This window comes from Drosophila pseudoobscura, chromosome 2, assembly GCF_009870125.1.
Source record: "Drosophila pseudoobscura strain MV-25-SWS-2005 chromosome 2, UCI_Dpse_MV25, whole genome shotgun sequence".
NCBI classification, from domain to species: Eukaryota; Metazoa; Arthropoda; class Insecta; order Diptera; family Drosophilidae; genus Drosophila; species Drosophila pseudoobscura.
The window spans coordinates 26,925,630-26,940,508 of record NC_046679.1 but is presented as its reverse complement, the minus strand read 5'-3'; the positions used below and the strand labels follow the sequence as shown (position 1 = coordinate 26,940,508).

At 48.6% G+C, this 14,879-nt stretch overlaps 1 protein-coding gene and 1 long non-coding RNA gene across 2 annotated transcripts in view; one reads left to right on the top strand and one right to left on the bottom strand.

The window, feature by feature from the left end:
* Nucleotides 1–3,060: 3,060 nt before the first annotated feature.
* Sb (serine proteinase stubble) overlaps nt 3,061–14,879 on the top strand; it is a 28,732-nt gene continuing 16,913 nt past the window's right edge. Inside the window, exon 1 of the mRNA XM_033380445.1 lies at nt 3,061–3,425. The gene's annotated coding sequence lies outside the window, so the exon portion shown is untranslated. The remainder of the gene's footprint in view (nt 3,426–14,879) is intronic.
* Nucleotides 9,821–10,501, bottom strand: LOC26532405 (uncharacterized). Its single transcript, XR_004469363.1, has 2 exons — nt 9,985–10,501; nt 9,821–9,928 (listed from the first exon to the last, which is right to left on the bottom strand). It is a non-coding gene; the product is annotated as an uncharacterized lncRNA (long non-coding RNA).

The window sequence follows — 14,879 nt, the reverse complement described above, 5'->3', positions numbered from 1 at the left end:
TTAATTGGAGCATGCGAGTGCCAGTCAGGTAGCCAGTGCACCGCAGCAGCGTTGAACCAATTTCCAAATCAGCATCCAACTAACAGTGCAACTGTGCCCCAAAAATGTGACTGCACCACACTCTCATACATAAACCATGGCACGGCCCGGAGTCCAGTGCCATATAAAATATACTTCTGCAGATATTTTTTTTTTGTTTTTGTTTTTCGGGTTGCGTGCAAAGTGCGATGATCTTGGTGGAGCGGTGAAATTTTTTGTGCTCAAACGGTTAAATTGGTCAGCGAGCAATGCCCGAAATGTGGGCTTGATTAAAAGGCCATGTCCAAAAGATCCCCGGCCTCCAGCTCCCAGCTCCCAGTCCCAGCCCCAGTCCCAGCTCCCAATCACGTACTGGAAACGTTTTCGCTTTTGGATAGCGGGAGAGAGAAAGGTTGTCCCGCCTGCCTGCCTTGCTGGTGATGTGAAATATCACTCCGTGTCCGAATATCACCTGCCTGGGAACACAGCCTCCAGTCCCTTGGCCAACTTTCCTTTCTTTACTGTTCTTTCGAGCCGCCATCAACATTTGGCCAATTTAAAGTGGCATCAATTATTGCGAACCCATTCATTAGCCGACCAGTTATCCCTCATTTCATGATCGCTTATCGCAGCCCATCCATATCCCTAAACCGAGAGATCTCCCAAGTCCCCTCTCTCTCTCTCTCTCTGTCTACACACACGACACATCCCAGTTCTCATCCTCAGATTTTCTCTGGCTTGTGCCGCCTCTGGGAATTGGGGTCACGCATGAAGTGAAGTTTCGGACATGGAAAGTCTGGACTGGAGGAAGAATTGGGCAGAGATTAAAGCCACTGATGAGGGTACACTTCGGGACAGAGTCCGAGCCAAAGATGCCTCCTGAATGATGTTTAATGGCAAGTGCTTATGGGGGAATTTGCACTGTATTAAGGATACTTAAGGGGATGGGATGGGAGAAGAGTTTGTGTAGCTTTTAATCGAATCGAAGAGGAAGAATATTCTACCAATGCAGAACCTTCTACAGAATGATTGTTTTCCTATTGTAATTATTACTTCCATTCAAACAAATCGTTTTTTATCCCATTTGTGAAAAGCCTTACTCTCACTCAAATAGTTCTCTCGAAAGATCTCCATCTGCAGCCCATCAACAAGTTCATAAATTTCCATTCGCCCCCCGAACCCAACCCAAGCCATCCTATACCAAAAATCTGGCAAAGTCCCAAGGAAGTTGGCGACAAATTTATTCAGATTGTTTTTTGCTACCATTTACAGCAGCCAGAGATCGGTGGAGCAGGAGGAGGAAGCGTAGTAGCAGCCACCACTTCATGACCACCCATGCTCCACGCAGTTCAGCTCCACCGCGAGTTTTTCCTTGGCTGAAAGAGAAAATTTATTGTGTTAGCTGCGGCACGAGTTTGCATTTTCCTCACACAGTGGGTTTTCCTTGTGGTTTCTGTTGGTGTTGCTTTTCGGCACTTGGCATTGTCCCCTTTTTGCGGTGGGGATGCTGTGTGACACGACCTTTAACGAGATTTTTCCTCTCCACTTGGCGCATCATCACGCGACTTTCCAGCCGCGGTGCCTGCGGCTCCATGGACTGGGGCTATGGATTCTGTTGGCTATTTGTACCAACACATGTTGAAGAAGCCGCCAACAGCAACAGCAAACATTTGTTGGGGAATTAGCAAACGACAGCCAGCCAGAAGAGTCAGACTCCAACTGTGGAGCTGTGTGGATGGAGATGGGATGGGGATGGGGACGGGATGGTTGGTAGCTTCGTTATGATGGGGAGGACGAGGATGAGGAGCATCATCAACGTCATTTGCGGCTGCTGCTGCTGCGGCTGCTGCTGCGGCTGCTGCTGCTGGCAGGCACATTGCATGCACATTGAATTCCAATTGGGTTTGGCAGAGTGGCGCAAACTTAATTGTCAAGGTTCGTTAGTTCTTTTTTTCAGCCAGCCTCAGCCTGCCACTCGTCGTCTCCTTCTGCTAATGTTCGTTTCTAATGGTCGGTTTGAGTTACGGCCATGCCACAGCCAAGACTCAGACTAAGACTGCGCCTGCGACTCCCAGTCGAAGAAGTCAGGCCAAAGGAATTCTCAATATTTCCATTACTTTGTGGTCAACGTCTGGGATTTGTTGCGTTTTTAGCGGCATTTGAGCTCTCTGTCGCCTCTCTTTTGGCCAACTATTTAATTCACATTGGTGGAAACTCGATTGTACTGTTCCTTCCACAAGTCGCTGCGGCGCGGGGCAGTGGTGCAGCGGCTGGTGGAGGCACCACCGCCATCGAAGCACAAAATGAGCAACTCCGCAGAACGTTGCCACAGAACGTTGCCGGTGCAATTTCCTTCAAACTTTGTTGTACTCTACAGTGGGAATATTATGTGTATTTTTGGTGGTTCCAATAGATCCGGATATCTTCAGAAATGATCTCTAATGATATATTCTATTTAATATAATAATGATCTCTGTCTAGAAAACCTCTTTCGTCATCCAAAAACTCTTAAATTTCAATCTTACCTTTTCCATCTATCATATGGGGTGGTCCCGAACTTTCTTTCATCGATCTTGGATGCAACTAAAGTTTCGAAAATGTCTTTTGTCTCAACTCCAATTTCTCTGGGGTTCTCCAGGGGCGAGGCTTTCTTTTCATTGGAGCTCTTCGGAGATCTATTAAGTGGTGGGCCGCCTTGTAGAGCATCTCTCTGGACGGCCACGGCCCAAGCCATAAACATTTCTGCACACTCTCCGCTGCACTACGGTTTGGCTTAGTTTTCTTACATTTTGTTTTTTTTGTGTGTTGGTTTGGATCTTTTCTGTTGTATTATTTTTGTGGGACTGTGGGGCTGTGGGGCTCCTCCATCTCTGGTCTTGGGTCTCGGGAATGCAGTCGTCCGCAGTCTGAAGTCCGCTGCCAACGCAAGCGTCTGCGTCAGCGTCAACGCCGGCATTCTCTCCACTTGACTTTCAGTTGAAATGCGTCCGATCAATGGAGATCGAGTTAGTTTTGTTAAGATCTCGTCCAGGCAAAGTGCAGCCGGCCGGCAATCGTCTGTCTCTGCTGTCTCTCTCTGTGTGTACGTGTGTGTGTGTCACAAGGATCCAGGTCCCAGATCTGTGGCAAGAGCAGGATGCGAATGTCGCATCCATGTCGCGCTCGCTAACGGCTCTTTAGCGGTTCTCAATACTCAATCCTCAATACTCGTATCTCGTTTTGTTCCCTCTGTCTGTGTTCGGGCTCGGGGGCCTGCCTGTGCTGGAGCTGGAGCTGGACCTGAAGCTGGATGGAGTGTGCTAATGTGATAAGCCGCTTAAGCCGCAATCGACTTTGGCTTCGACTCTGAGCTGGAGTTCACCTGAGAGCCAACATTTGTGGCCTCCCCACCTGGTGATCAGTGTCTGGTATGTACGGGGACATTTTTTTCGGAGAAGGGTCATACATGTTCGTGAGGCTGAAGATACGATCAATCAACAGGTTGGGGGATAAGTTATTTAAAAGTAATATGTATTTATTCTGTTGTGGCTATAACACTTCCTACCTTTTGGGATGTTCCCACTGAGAGAGTGAGATATCCAGAAGAGTCTTCTGGTTGGCATCTCGGGTTTCTGCATTCCAACTTCCGTTTTATGGGAAATTACGGGGTTAATTGCCCTGCACCAGCTCTCTCCCTCTGTCACTGACACTGCCTGGCCCCACCATCGGACGACTTTTAGTGTTCCATTCCCTGACAGCAGACGGGGTACGTACTACGCATATTTAAAGTCCGATATCAATCTTTCGCAGGAATGAGCAATGACACTTAATGGCATTTCGTTGCAAGCTCCAACTCCAGCTCCAGCTACGGCTCCGTCACCGTCACCGTCTCCGTCTCCGGCTACATTTTATGGCCAGCAGCTTCCCCACACAGAGATCCCATCCCATCCGTACCCTCCGAGAGACACCGGCCCCGCGACATTGCCTTGTTAAGTGTTAACGTTAAGTGCCTTGTTACTTAATTCTCCTCTCCTTTATCTCCTCTCTTCTCACTACATTTGCCCGCTCTAATTCGATCTGAGGTGTGAGTGTGAGTGCGAGCGAGCGAGAGAGAGACAGAAACAAAAGCACCAAAAAGGAAGCAACAGAAAATGCTTTTACTAGCAGATGGGCAGCAAGGTGTGTGTTTGTGCAGGGTGAGGTGGTTCCTGGGAGAGCGCTCTCTGCAGGAACATACATGGATTAACTTATTAGGCAACTCTGCCTAGAACGGCTGGTGCCATACCCCGAGAGCGCTGCGCTGGAGAGTACCTTGCGTTTGTTGTCTGTGTCTCTCCCTCCGAATGGCTGGGCAGAAGAGAGCGACAGCCGGCTAAGCCATTATCACACGCGACATTGAGTGCAGCCATAATGTAAGCGAGCATTTTCTTTAATTTACAGTTAATTGAGTCTTATGGGGTAATTATGCAGACAGAGCCGGATTCGTCCGCGTAGATCCTCCACACAAACTGTTAATTGTAACGAAGGGGAGACTGACTCGACGAGACTTCCTCTCAGGCTGTGTCTGTGTCTATGTCCGTGTCGCTCTGTTCTGGCAGCGTAAATCAATCAAACTGCTTTAGTTAAGGCCTTAATTAAGGCTCTCGGGGTTATTAAGCCTTGGCTTTGGCATGCACGACCATAGGCACACACACACACTCGCTCTCCCTTTGTCCACGGTGTGTCGCCGCTGAAGCTCAGAGCTAAGCACGACTCTAACGGTTGGAGCGGGAGAGCCGCAGTGGAGAGCAGTGGAGAGTCGCCCGCAGGTGAAGGCGCAGCCGTAGCCGCAGCGCAAACAAATTGCATTGATGCGATAAGCCGGCTCTCGACTGACAATAAACGAATGCCCAATCAATCTCGAACGGGAGGCCGCGGAAGCCACACACAAACGTGCGATGACCAGCGGACCAGCGGACCAGCGGACCAGCGGACCAGCGGTGGGGCCTCGTAAAGGCAAACTTTGCCAAAGAAAGACCCCTGCTTCGGGCGTTATGCCGTTTATCGGGGCCCCACTGTCCTACAGGTGGACTCTGCATCAAAATATCTGCACCTGGCTCTCTGGGTGTTGTCTCGGTCTGGGCGTAGTCCGCTAACCGCTGGCTTCCTTTCCGCAGCCCCATTCGATGCTGTGGCAAGTGTCTGAGCCAGCACCGTTAGCCATCATTAGCAATGAAATCAATTGACGGCCCATATCCAAGTGGTTTGTGGGTAATACCCATACCCCATGCCCCATACCCGTCCTACGGGTGGGTAAGGTGGGGTTACTGGTCGATAGTTGTAGGTATTGTCTGTATGTATGCTGTGGTTTCATCGGCACACAGGAAGTCCAAGATCTAGAAAGATTTCTGTATGTTTCAGGGAGCGGGTTTTTCTTTATCAAAGATTAGCCACAATGTGATATAATTATTCGATCGACCGCTTCTTTCGGGTTATTCTTTTATACAGAGATTTCAATATCTTTGACCTATCTTTCATTCTATAGATTCTTGCATAGGTCCCATTCCGGAAGGGTTTCCTGTACCCCTTCCTACATCTTCCATCCAGCTTCAGTCTTCAGTCTTCGGGGAGGGTCTGTGTCTGGTCCATCTCTGATTAGCCCGGCTAATACCCACACAGAGGAAGGCCACTTGGCACTTGACTATCACTCCTTTCTGCACCCAATCGCCACATCTGGTAGCATCTCGTTTTGGTAGCAGTTCCAACCCAGCCCAGCCCAGCCCGCTGCTGCCGCAATGCCGCAATGCTGCAACCGCTGATTATCTCCAGGAGCGTGGTAGCTCTAAAGGAATCTCGAGCTGGAAGGAAATTGCGTGCAATAAAAGATAGATGCCATGTGTCGGGGGCACTGTGGCTATCAAGCGTGGATCATACATAGGAGGACTCCGCATACGTAGTACGTATACGTATTCGTACAAATATTGGCATACGCTTTGCTTATCTTGGCCAATTCAATAGCCGCGTTTCTTTTGCCATTTGCCATTTTTCGTTGTTGCTGCCAAATGACTCAATAGCCAGCCTCGTGGTCGGTCGGTCGGTCGGTCGGTGGGGAGCTGGCGAAACTAGTTCTGTTGCACGCACTCGTCACGAATCTAATGTAATTCTCAATTACGAAACGAGTTATGCCACAAATTAAGCAAGAGATAGAGCGAGAGACAGAGAGACCGAGAGACCGAGAGAGCGTGCCTAACTGCACTTTACTTTTTTTTTGGTTTTTGTGGCCACCGAAAGGGGCAACGGCAACGGAACGGCTAACAATGCTAACAAGCCCCAAAAAAAAGCGAAGTTCCAAGTCGAAATCGAGCCAGAAAAGGGCGTCAACGGCGGGGCGCCACCCCAAATTAGGAGCACCTGCCAGTCCTGCGTGGCCTGCGGCCCGGGGCCTGGGAGGAGGGCCAGTTACTGTCCGGAAGGGATCCCTGTGTCCAGACCAAAGGTGTTTCGTTGTTATTAATTAACAACAATTCGATTTGTGGCCACACTTTGAGGCACGGGCACCAGCAGTGGCAGCGTCAGCGGCACCGTCGCTGATCATCATATTCGGGATCGCTGGAGCGTCGGCCAACTGGATCTCGGGGACTGGGGACTGGACTTGGACTTGGACCTGGCCTGGACCTGGACCTGGTCATGTGGTCAACAACGTCAACCAGTTGGCTGCTTTGGCTTTGGCTTTGGCTCTGCCACTGAGGCGAAATACCAAACACGTTTCGCGGAACAAGTTCAGGCCTGACTGCGATGCCTTGCCATGCCATGGAGTAACATGTCTCAAGACTTGTTCCACCCTTTATGTTCTCCAGCACCACAAAAGCACCAGGCACCAGGCAACAGGCAGCAGGCAGCAGGCAACAGGCACTAGCCATAGAACCAGCGATGACCAAGAGGAAGCATCCGTTAAACTGCTGTGGGCCATTGTCCAACATTTTTGCAGCCCGCTTAGCATTGGGTCAGCGTTGGGTATCGTTCGGTTTGCGAAATGGGACCACGCATGGCATTAGTGGGGAGCCGCACACAGACAGATCTCGAAAGAGGAGAGAGATCCTAAATCTGACTTTGTGGCTTATTTGAATAGAGGTGTTGTTGTGGCATGGCCTCCGCTCTGCACTCCGGCCTCCTGATGGCCCGTTGTTAGGGGCCTCCTCATGACAGGTGTCTCCTCCATGTCGCATCTCCGCGTATCGCGAAAACCGTTTTGTGTCCCGGGATTGGGGTCTGTCTCTGTCTCTGTCTCTGTCTTTGGTTCTATTTCTGACTTTGTCTTTCTGTTTCTCTCTTTTGTGGCTCTTCGGTTTCTGGTACTGCTGCTGCTGCTGCTGCTGCCTTTTGGCCAAATTGCTTGGCTAATAAAAATAGATGTTGGCCGCCGCAAAACAGCAAATGAAGTTGTTGCCACTTTGAAGTTACTTGGGACTGTGGCTGGCTTGTTGCGGATCTTCGCTTGTTCAGATTGATAGATAGTCTTAAAGGTTTTCTTCAGAGATGGTTCATGAATGGTTTTTGGCCAGGAAATCCTCGATATTCCCGCATTTTTCTCGCTGATCCAGTTCCCTTTTATTGCATCAACCTACATATTTTTGCAAGTCAAACAGTTTTAGCTGCCGCCTCCTTTGGGCATAGAATATCCGAATAATGCCGAGCAGGAAACGAGAGAGATATCAACTTTTCCGCGAGGCATGCGTCGAGCCCCCCATTTGGACAATGGGGACCCACATGCGAGTGTTGAATTTCACTCCGCTAATTGCCCGACTCTCCGGCAATGGATGGCCGAACATGGATATGCGGCCATATATTCATACCTGTGTGTTTATGGATGGACAGAGGATCTACGCCGGCGGCGCCTCATAAAAGATGAGAGGCAGAGTGGATCGGTTCGGTTCGGATCGGGTCTCTGGGGAGATCCCCTCCGCAGAGAGTTAATGGATTGGGCACTAGAAGCTGTAAACTTGCATACAGCAGCCACATAATTTGGAGTAATGGACTCTGGGCAGCGGATGCATCAAACGATGCATCACATGGATGGGGCATCACAATTGGGTGAGGGGTGAGCCTTTGGATTGGGGAGCATCTGCTGGGATCTGCTGGCATCTGAGGCAGCTGTCTCTTTGTCGAGTGGAGTGGAGTGGAGTGGAGTGCCTTTGACCATAAATTCTGTAAATTCAAAGCGCGAAGGAATGTCACTTGCCAATTATTAGAGAATGTCAGCTTGTCGCTGATATCTTTGCCATGTTTGTATTGACGATCTCAGTGGCTGCCGCTGCCGCTGCCGCTCAAGAGTGCTTCCAACTGTTGCCTCACCGAGTGAGAGAGAGAGAGAGAGAGGGGAACGCTCCACTTATCGCTGCCTCATATCTAATATAGACAAGAGCAAACAGGTTCCCCCTGCAGTTGCAGTTCAATCACGTCTTAACGTCGTCGTCGTCGTCGTCGGAGTCTTCTCCTCCTCCCAAGCATCTCCCAGCATCCCAGCAACCCAATCCCAATCCCAGGTTGCAGTCCCAAGTCCCAGCTCTCTGCTGGACCTCTGCTGTACTCTCTCTCGCTCTCTCCCTCTCTGTTTCTGTTCTTTTTTTTAATTGCTGCACTGCATCTGGTGCTGGTGGTGGTGGTGCTGCTGCTGCTGGAGGATCGGTTAAAAACGTTTGACAAATGCCAATGCCAACAATTACACGAGCAGCGATATCTCATGGATGCAACTGTGATTTGAACTCATTACGGATGCCGCAGCGGCTGCCACTGCCACTGCCCCATCATCATTATCATTGAAGGAATCGGCGTAGAGGCGGAGAGGCAGAGAGACAGATATCCAGGAGCAACCAGTGCCACTTCCCTCTTCCACACAAAAGCAAACAAAACATCTTCATCTTCTTGCGACTTGTTGCACCTGACCTTGTGCCACTTGGATGTTGGCGGCGGTGGCGGCGGCGGGTGACCCAGACACAAGTGAAAACAAAATCCCTATTCAAATCCGGGCTCTCCCTCACCGTAAACCTTCTTCCACCTCCTACTTCCCCACACACACACACACACAGACACTGCAATGCTTGCTGTGTGCCCCATGCCACATGCCGCATGCCGCCTCTCAACCTGAACTTGAAGTGCGGAACCAGATGCATGTAAGTAACGGTCCTGCGGCTGGGGCTGCCTTCTGCCTGCTGCCTGCTCCTCAGAGCCAGATGCCGCGTCTGCCTCGTGAGAAATCAAACTGTAAAGTGCGACGCGGTCTCTGACTCTGCCACTGCCACTGCCACTGCCACAGCCAGTGACTCTGGCCTAGGCCATGGCCAATGCCAATGCCAATGCCGGGGCCTAAACAGGTTGCAGTGGTCGTATACCATTTTGGTTCGAGTCGAGCTTCCTCACACATGCCACATGCCGCTTAAAAGGGGCAGCCAACAGCAGAAGAGGAGTGCAGGAGTGCAGGAGTGAAGGATAGAAGCTGGAGCTGTAGCTGAACTGAAGCGCTGTGGTTGTGGCAGCAGGTAGATGGGGCAAGTATGACTAGGTGAACCCCCAAATGGTTGTGGTACCATGTGCCTGCTACGAGTATTAGCCCCAAAACCAATTGCACAATTTGTAACAGCTTTTGACGGTTTATTCTGCTGCGGATGCTGTTTCTGCTGCTGCTGTTGCCGTTGTTGCTGCCCCCGTGACACTTCCTGCAACAAGCTGCAACTTTAGCTGACTGCCGGGCAACGCCTTGCCATTCGGTTGCAACATTCCGCCTCCCTCTCTGCGGATTGTGGAGTGCTCTGATTGTGATGTGTCACCCTTGGGTTTTTTCTTTTCCTAGTGGGTGTTTTTCGGAATGCAGTTCCTGGTTCGGAGTTCGGAGTCTTGGAATATTTCCATCATCTACTGCCTGGTTTTAGGTCCCTGCCATCAGCCTCTAAGGGACCTGCTTAAGTATCTTTTAGGTCTATGATCAGTACCTCCTGATTGCACTGTTGTTACCCTTTTTAAATGGTTTCGTGAATGCTTCTTTGAATACCGGATATCTGAAGGCATTCTGCAGCACATTTAAGTGCAATCCCTTTTCAACCTGTTAACTTTCAATCAACTCTATCATCAGTCATCAGCAGCCGCAGCAGCTCCGACTGGGCGTGGACCAATTGCAGAAGCAGCCATCCGATGGTTTCCCTGGGATCTCCATTCCATTCCCTTCCATTGCCATTCGGCTTCACACCTTTCGCACCGCCCAAACCGCAGCTCAGCCACAACAACACACACCTGTAATTTTCACCGAGAAGTTCCAAGTTCCAAGATACAAGATCCAAGATCCAAGACCCAGACCCAAGACAATTTGTAGGACCCTCTGGGTTGGGAGATCGGCGTTCCAGGCTACAGCTGATGCAGGCAAACTGATTGCGATTTCTAACTGCAACCAACACACGCGCTGCAATAATTTCGTAATTTCTCACTCACTTAATTTAGCACAATTAATCTCAATTTCAGCTGTCAACCAGAGCCACAGAGCTCCCAGCTCCTGCCCCAGCCCAACTCCAGCTACAGCTCCAGTTCAGGTTGAGTCAGAGACACCCCACCAACTGAATCTGGGGGATCTGGGGTATCTGGTTGTGGCACGCACTGGGACGGGGCCAGGTGGGAAGTTTCCCATAAATATTGTACTGCCGTTAGAAATTCATGTGTGTAATTTGTCAACTGAAATTAATCTCTGCCTCGAGTCAAGTCTCAAGTCTTCTCCAGGGTGTTGGTTAGATGATTTGTTGGAGTCCGGACTGGCAACCAAATTGAAGCGCATGCCAAAGCCCTGACTCTCTGGAGCTGCCACTGACATGACCTGGCTGGAATCTCCTCCTGCTCCTCCTCCTTCTACTCCCCAGTGTTCTTGAGTTTTTGGCTGTGGCATTGTTTATTATTATATCATCGTAATGCCAGCCAGCTGTTAACTGACTGTGACGCGACCGTCCGTCTGCCTGCTTCTGACTACGAGTTCAACCCGAGAGAGTCACTGGCCCCTTCTCTGGGGGTTTATACTCTGACTTTTGAGGGCTGAGATCTTGAGCTATGATGTAGAGAAAAGAGACATGTTCTAGGTATATGATTACTCTATGATTTATATTGAAATTTAACTGATAACTCCTTTCTTTTCTTTAGGAAATTTCCCATAGATATTCTGTTCAGTCCTCTACAGATTTAAGAGTATATTCATTGCGTTTTCGGACTTTTTCCTATAAGATTTTGTAGGCGATATTTAATACACTTTATAATGGATCGTATCGCACTTCTGTGTACAACAATTTGTAGATATAATTCCATATAAAGAATTCTATAATTTCCTTTCCTGGCAGTGCAGATACCATGGCATTGTTGTTCCACCAAAAGTTCCTTCTCTTCCAGAAATTGTTCTCCATTTTCAAATCATTTTCTTAGAGCATTCCATATTCGTTTTCCCTCCTCCTATTTGTGGCTGCTTCCTGTTTTGTCATTCGGATGCCCATTTGGATGGCGATGCTCTGCTCTTGCTCATTCCCTGGCATTGCCTCACATTATTTGGGCCTTTTGGCTTTTTTTTTCGGCCATTAGACAATGTTTAGGGTTACATTTGTGAGTGCTTTTAATTTAATTTGCCTGAAGAAGAGAAGAGTTCGCTGCCACTTTATTGTTTCTCCTGTTGTCGTCGTCTTTTTTGCAGCATTTTGCGGTTTTGGGTTTTGTGTGTGTTTTCCAACATTTCTCTGCCGTGTGTACTGCGGTTTAACAAATTTTCTGAAGATGTTAGTTGTTGGTGCTTGTCTCTCCATACAGGTTCTCTCTTATGTTGTGGTTCTCTTTGGGCTCTGCAGAGGCAGGAGGTAGTGGCAGTGGCTGTGGCTGTGGCAGTGGCAGTCCATCCATACACTTGCTTAGATATAGATATGGTTTGAAACACACACACAAGAGGGGGGTCGATGGTTGGTTGGTTGGTTGGTTGGGTTCTTGGTTGATCGCCTGGTCTCTCTAGAGCCACAGAGCTCTCCATGTCCATCTCCATTCCGTCCACATTTATGGCAGTTGGCAGCCAAAGCCTCAGCCTCAGTTTCAGCCTCAGTTTCAGCCATAGTTTTAGCCTCAGTTTCAGCCTTAGTCTTAGCCTTAGAGTAGAAGCCACAGCAGCAGCAGCAGCAAGGTGTTATTTTCATTTCTAGGTTACTGACCCATGTCACATGTGTGTGCGGAAAATTCAATATTGCTGTGAAAAATACTTACACAACTATTAAATAAAGACATGGGATGGCCAAGAGAGCCCCCAGCCCAGAGCGCAGAGCCCAGAGCCGCGACACAGACACAGGCTGTGGCCTGTGGCCCAGGCTTAGTGTGGTGGCAAGCAGATGTGGCAAGGCTTGTACACTTAATAATTACGCTCATTTCATGCATGCAATGTTTGGTTTCCCGGGAATCGACCGCCCACCAAGCCCTGCCTGCCCCGTGCCCTCGCCTCGCGCTCGGAGTGGGATTTTTCCAGCTGGAAATGAAAGAAAAATTCTTCGCCAATAGCTGGCTGCCGTTTGTGTGGTTAGTTCTTGGCTTTTGCTCTTGCTTTTGCTTTTGGCTTAATTAATTACCACATTCCATCCGATCATTCTTTCTCTCTCGCCTTTTCTCTGTCTTTGGCGGAACTCGAAACGAAAGACTCAAGACACAAACTCTTGTGTGCCTGCCTCTTGTGCCGTGCCTCGCTTTCCACTTCCTACTCGCAACTGGCGATAATCGATTGAGTTCGTACATGTCATTTGCTGAGCTTTTGTGGCACTGTTGACAGCACAAAACGATTCCCAATGAAAATGACATGATGTGCACGCCAAGAGCCCAAACCAGATCAGACCCACTCACGCGAGAGTGGGGAGGCCAGTCCCAGTCCCAGTCCCAGTGCCATTGGCATGACAAATTGCGACCTATTCATCTTGACACGGACTTTCACTTTGGCTCTAGCCCAGGGCCGAGGGCCGAGGGCCACGGCTAAGCCCAACAGCCCGTAGATCACACACTAAAAGAAGAGTCTCCACCGATGATCTCTTCTCCCTGTGTATTATGCAAATGTCCGTCAACAAAGCGTTGACAGGATGCTAAAACCCCTCAAGACTCCTCGATGCATCTCTCTCTCTGGGCCAAGTCGCTGGCTCGTCTGCGGCTGGCCATGGGAGCCAGCATAATTGGCAAATATATTGGCAGCACTTTGGGCCTCCATTGTGTTGGATGGTCATTTAAATTAACGATTCGAGATTTGATTCACGTGTAAACTATTAATCAAGTCTCAAGCAGCGACTCCAACAAGTCCAAGACGTAGTCCGAGCAGCTGCCTGCCTGCCACTTGCTGCTGCCCCTGCCACTTGCCGCATTGGGCTAGGCCCGGCCTGCCTCCAGAGCCCGAGGCGGATCGCCGTTCTGCTAAATGGGTCAGTAAGGTGGAATTCGATTTTGGAGCGAAATTAAATATTGGCGGAGCTGCTGGCGGATACAAAAAAAAGGAGAGATGTCATGGGGAGTTTTTTTATGGCGCAATTGAGAGATATTCTGGATTCGGGCTAAAACCGCAGTGGGAGTGGACCCAGAAACCTGATATACAAAATTCCACAGAGAGCCACTAAATAAATGAATAAAATGGTTATATACTTGTTGATTGGAAGTTAACGAAACATTTAAGACACCATAAAAACTTTAAAGGTTTAAAGAAAGACGAAAGAATAAAATACAAATAAAATAAAAAGTCATTCCCACACAACTACTCCCACAATCACCACTGATCCTCTCTAATAAATTCAGCAATAAAAATCGTAGTATTCTTGGTATTCTTTCTACCCATTACTTTCTTTCTTTCCGTAAATGATCCTCTCCATTCTGTCCGAACCGATCACTGATTACATTTCATATACAACTTCATTCAACAACTGATTTATGATCGTTTAGCGATGACAGTGTTAAATGATCTTTTGGCTAAATTGATGTCTGTCTGAGTAATTCAGTAGTAGGATCCGATTCCAGGCAATCCAACAATCCACAGCAGAAGACGATCACTCGAGAGAGCCACGATCCGCGTTGAGTATTCTGTCATTGAACTGTTCTGTTAAGCAGGAATCCATTCGAAGATCCATTTATCAGAGACCAGTCAGGCATGAATGAATGTTTGTCTTTTTTTTTCGCCCGTCCGTGATCAACCGAGAACCCGAGAACGTTCGTTGAACTGCATTTTTCAGAACTGAAACGGTCGCCGATCGCCATTTACAATGTTTTTTGGGTTCATTTTTTAAGATGATTAGCAGGGGAATGATATCTAAATAGACCATTGATTTGGTATTTGATTTCAACAAACAGAAGCTTAAAGATCAGTGTTCTACTTGGTAAAGATCCATGTTTATGAGGAATGAATATTATGTTTCAATGATCCTCACTGATCCTTATTCTGATCAGTGATCTCTAGTCTTTATGGGCTATCCTGATCCTCATTCTATGTATAATGATCAGTGATCTCTAACCTTCTATTACCTCTGGCTTTTCACGGATCTTCACACCCTAGTGATCTATAAAAATGATGATATCCCCGAGCGTCAAACTTTCTCTTTGGCATTCCGCACCCTTAATGATCCTCGCACCTCATTCTGCCTATTAAGAGCACTCCCAAACCGCCTGGGTTTCCATTTATGGCCCATAACAGTACATGGAGTTCCTTTGAAAGTCCATTAAAAGCCTCTAAAGATCCGCGATCTTGTTAAAGTGACCATCAACCACCGGGATCTGCCGGGCTATTTATCAAAATGTATGCCACCACTGGCGGCAACACAGGTACCCACACCCAAAAATCGATTGAAGCGAACTGAATCATCCATTTCGAGCGATACCCCCATAAAGCC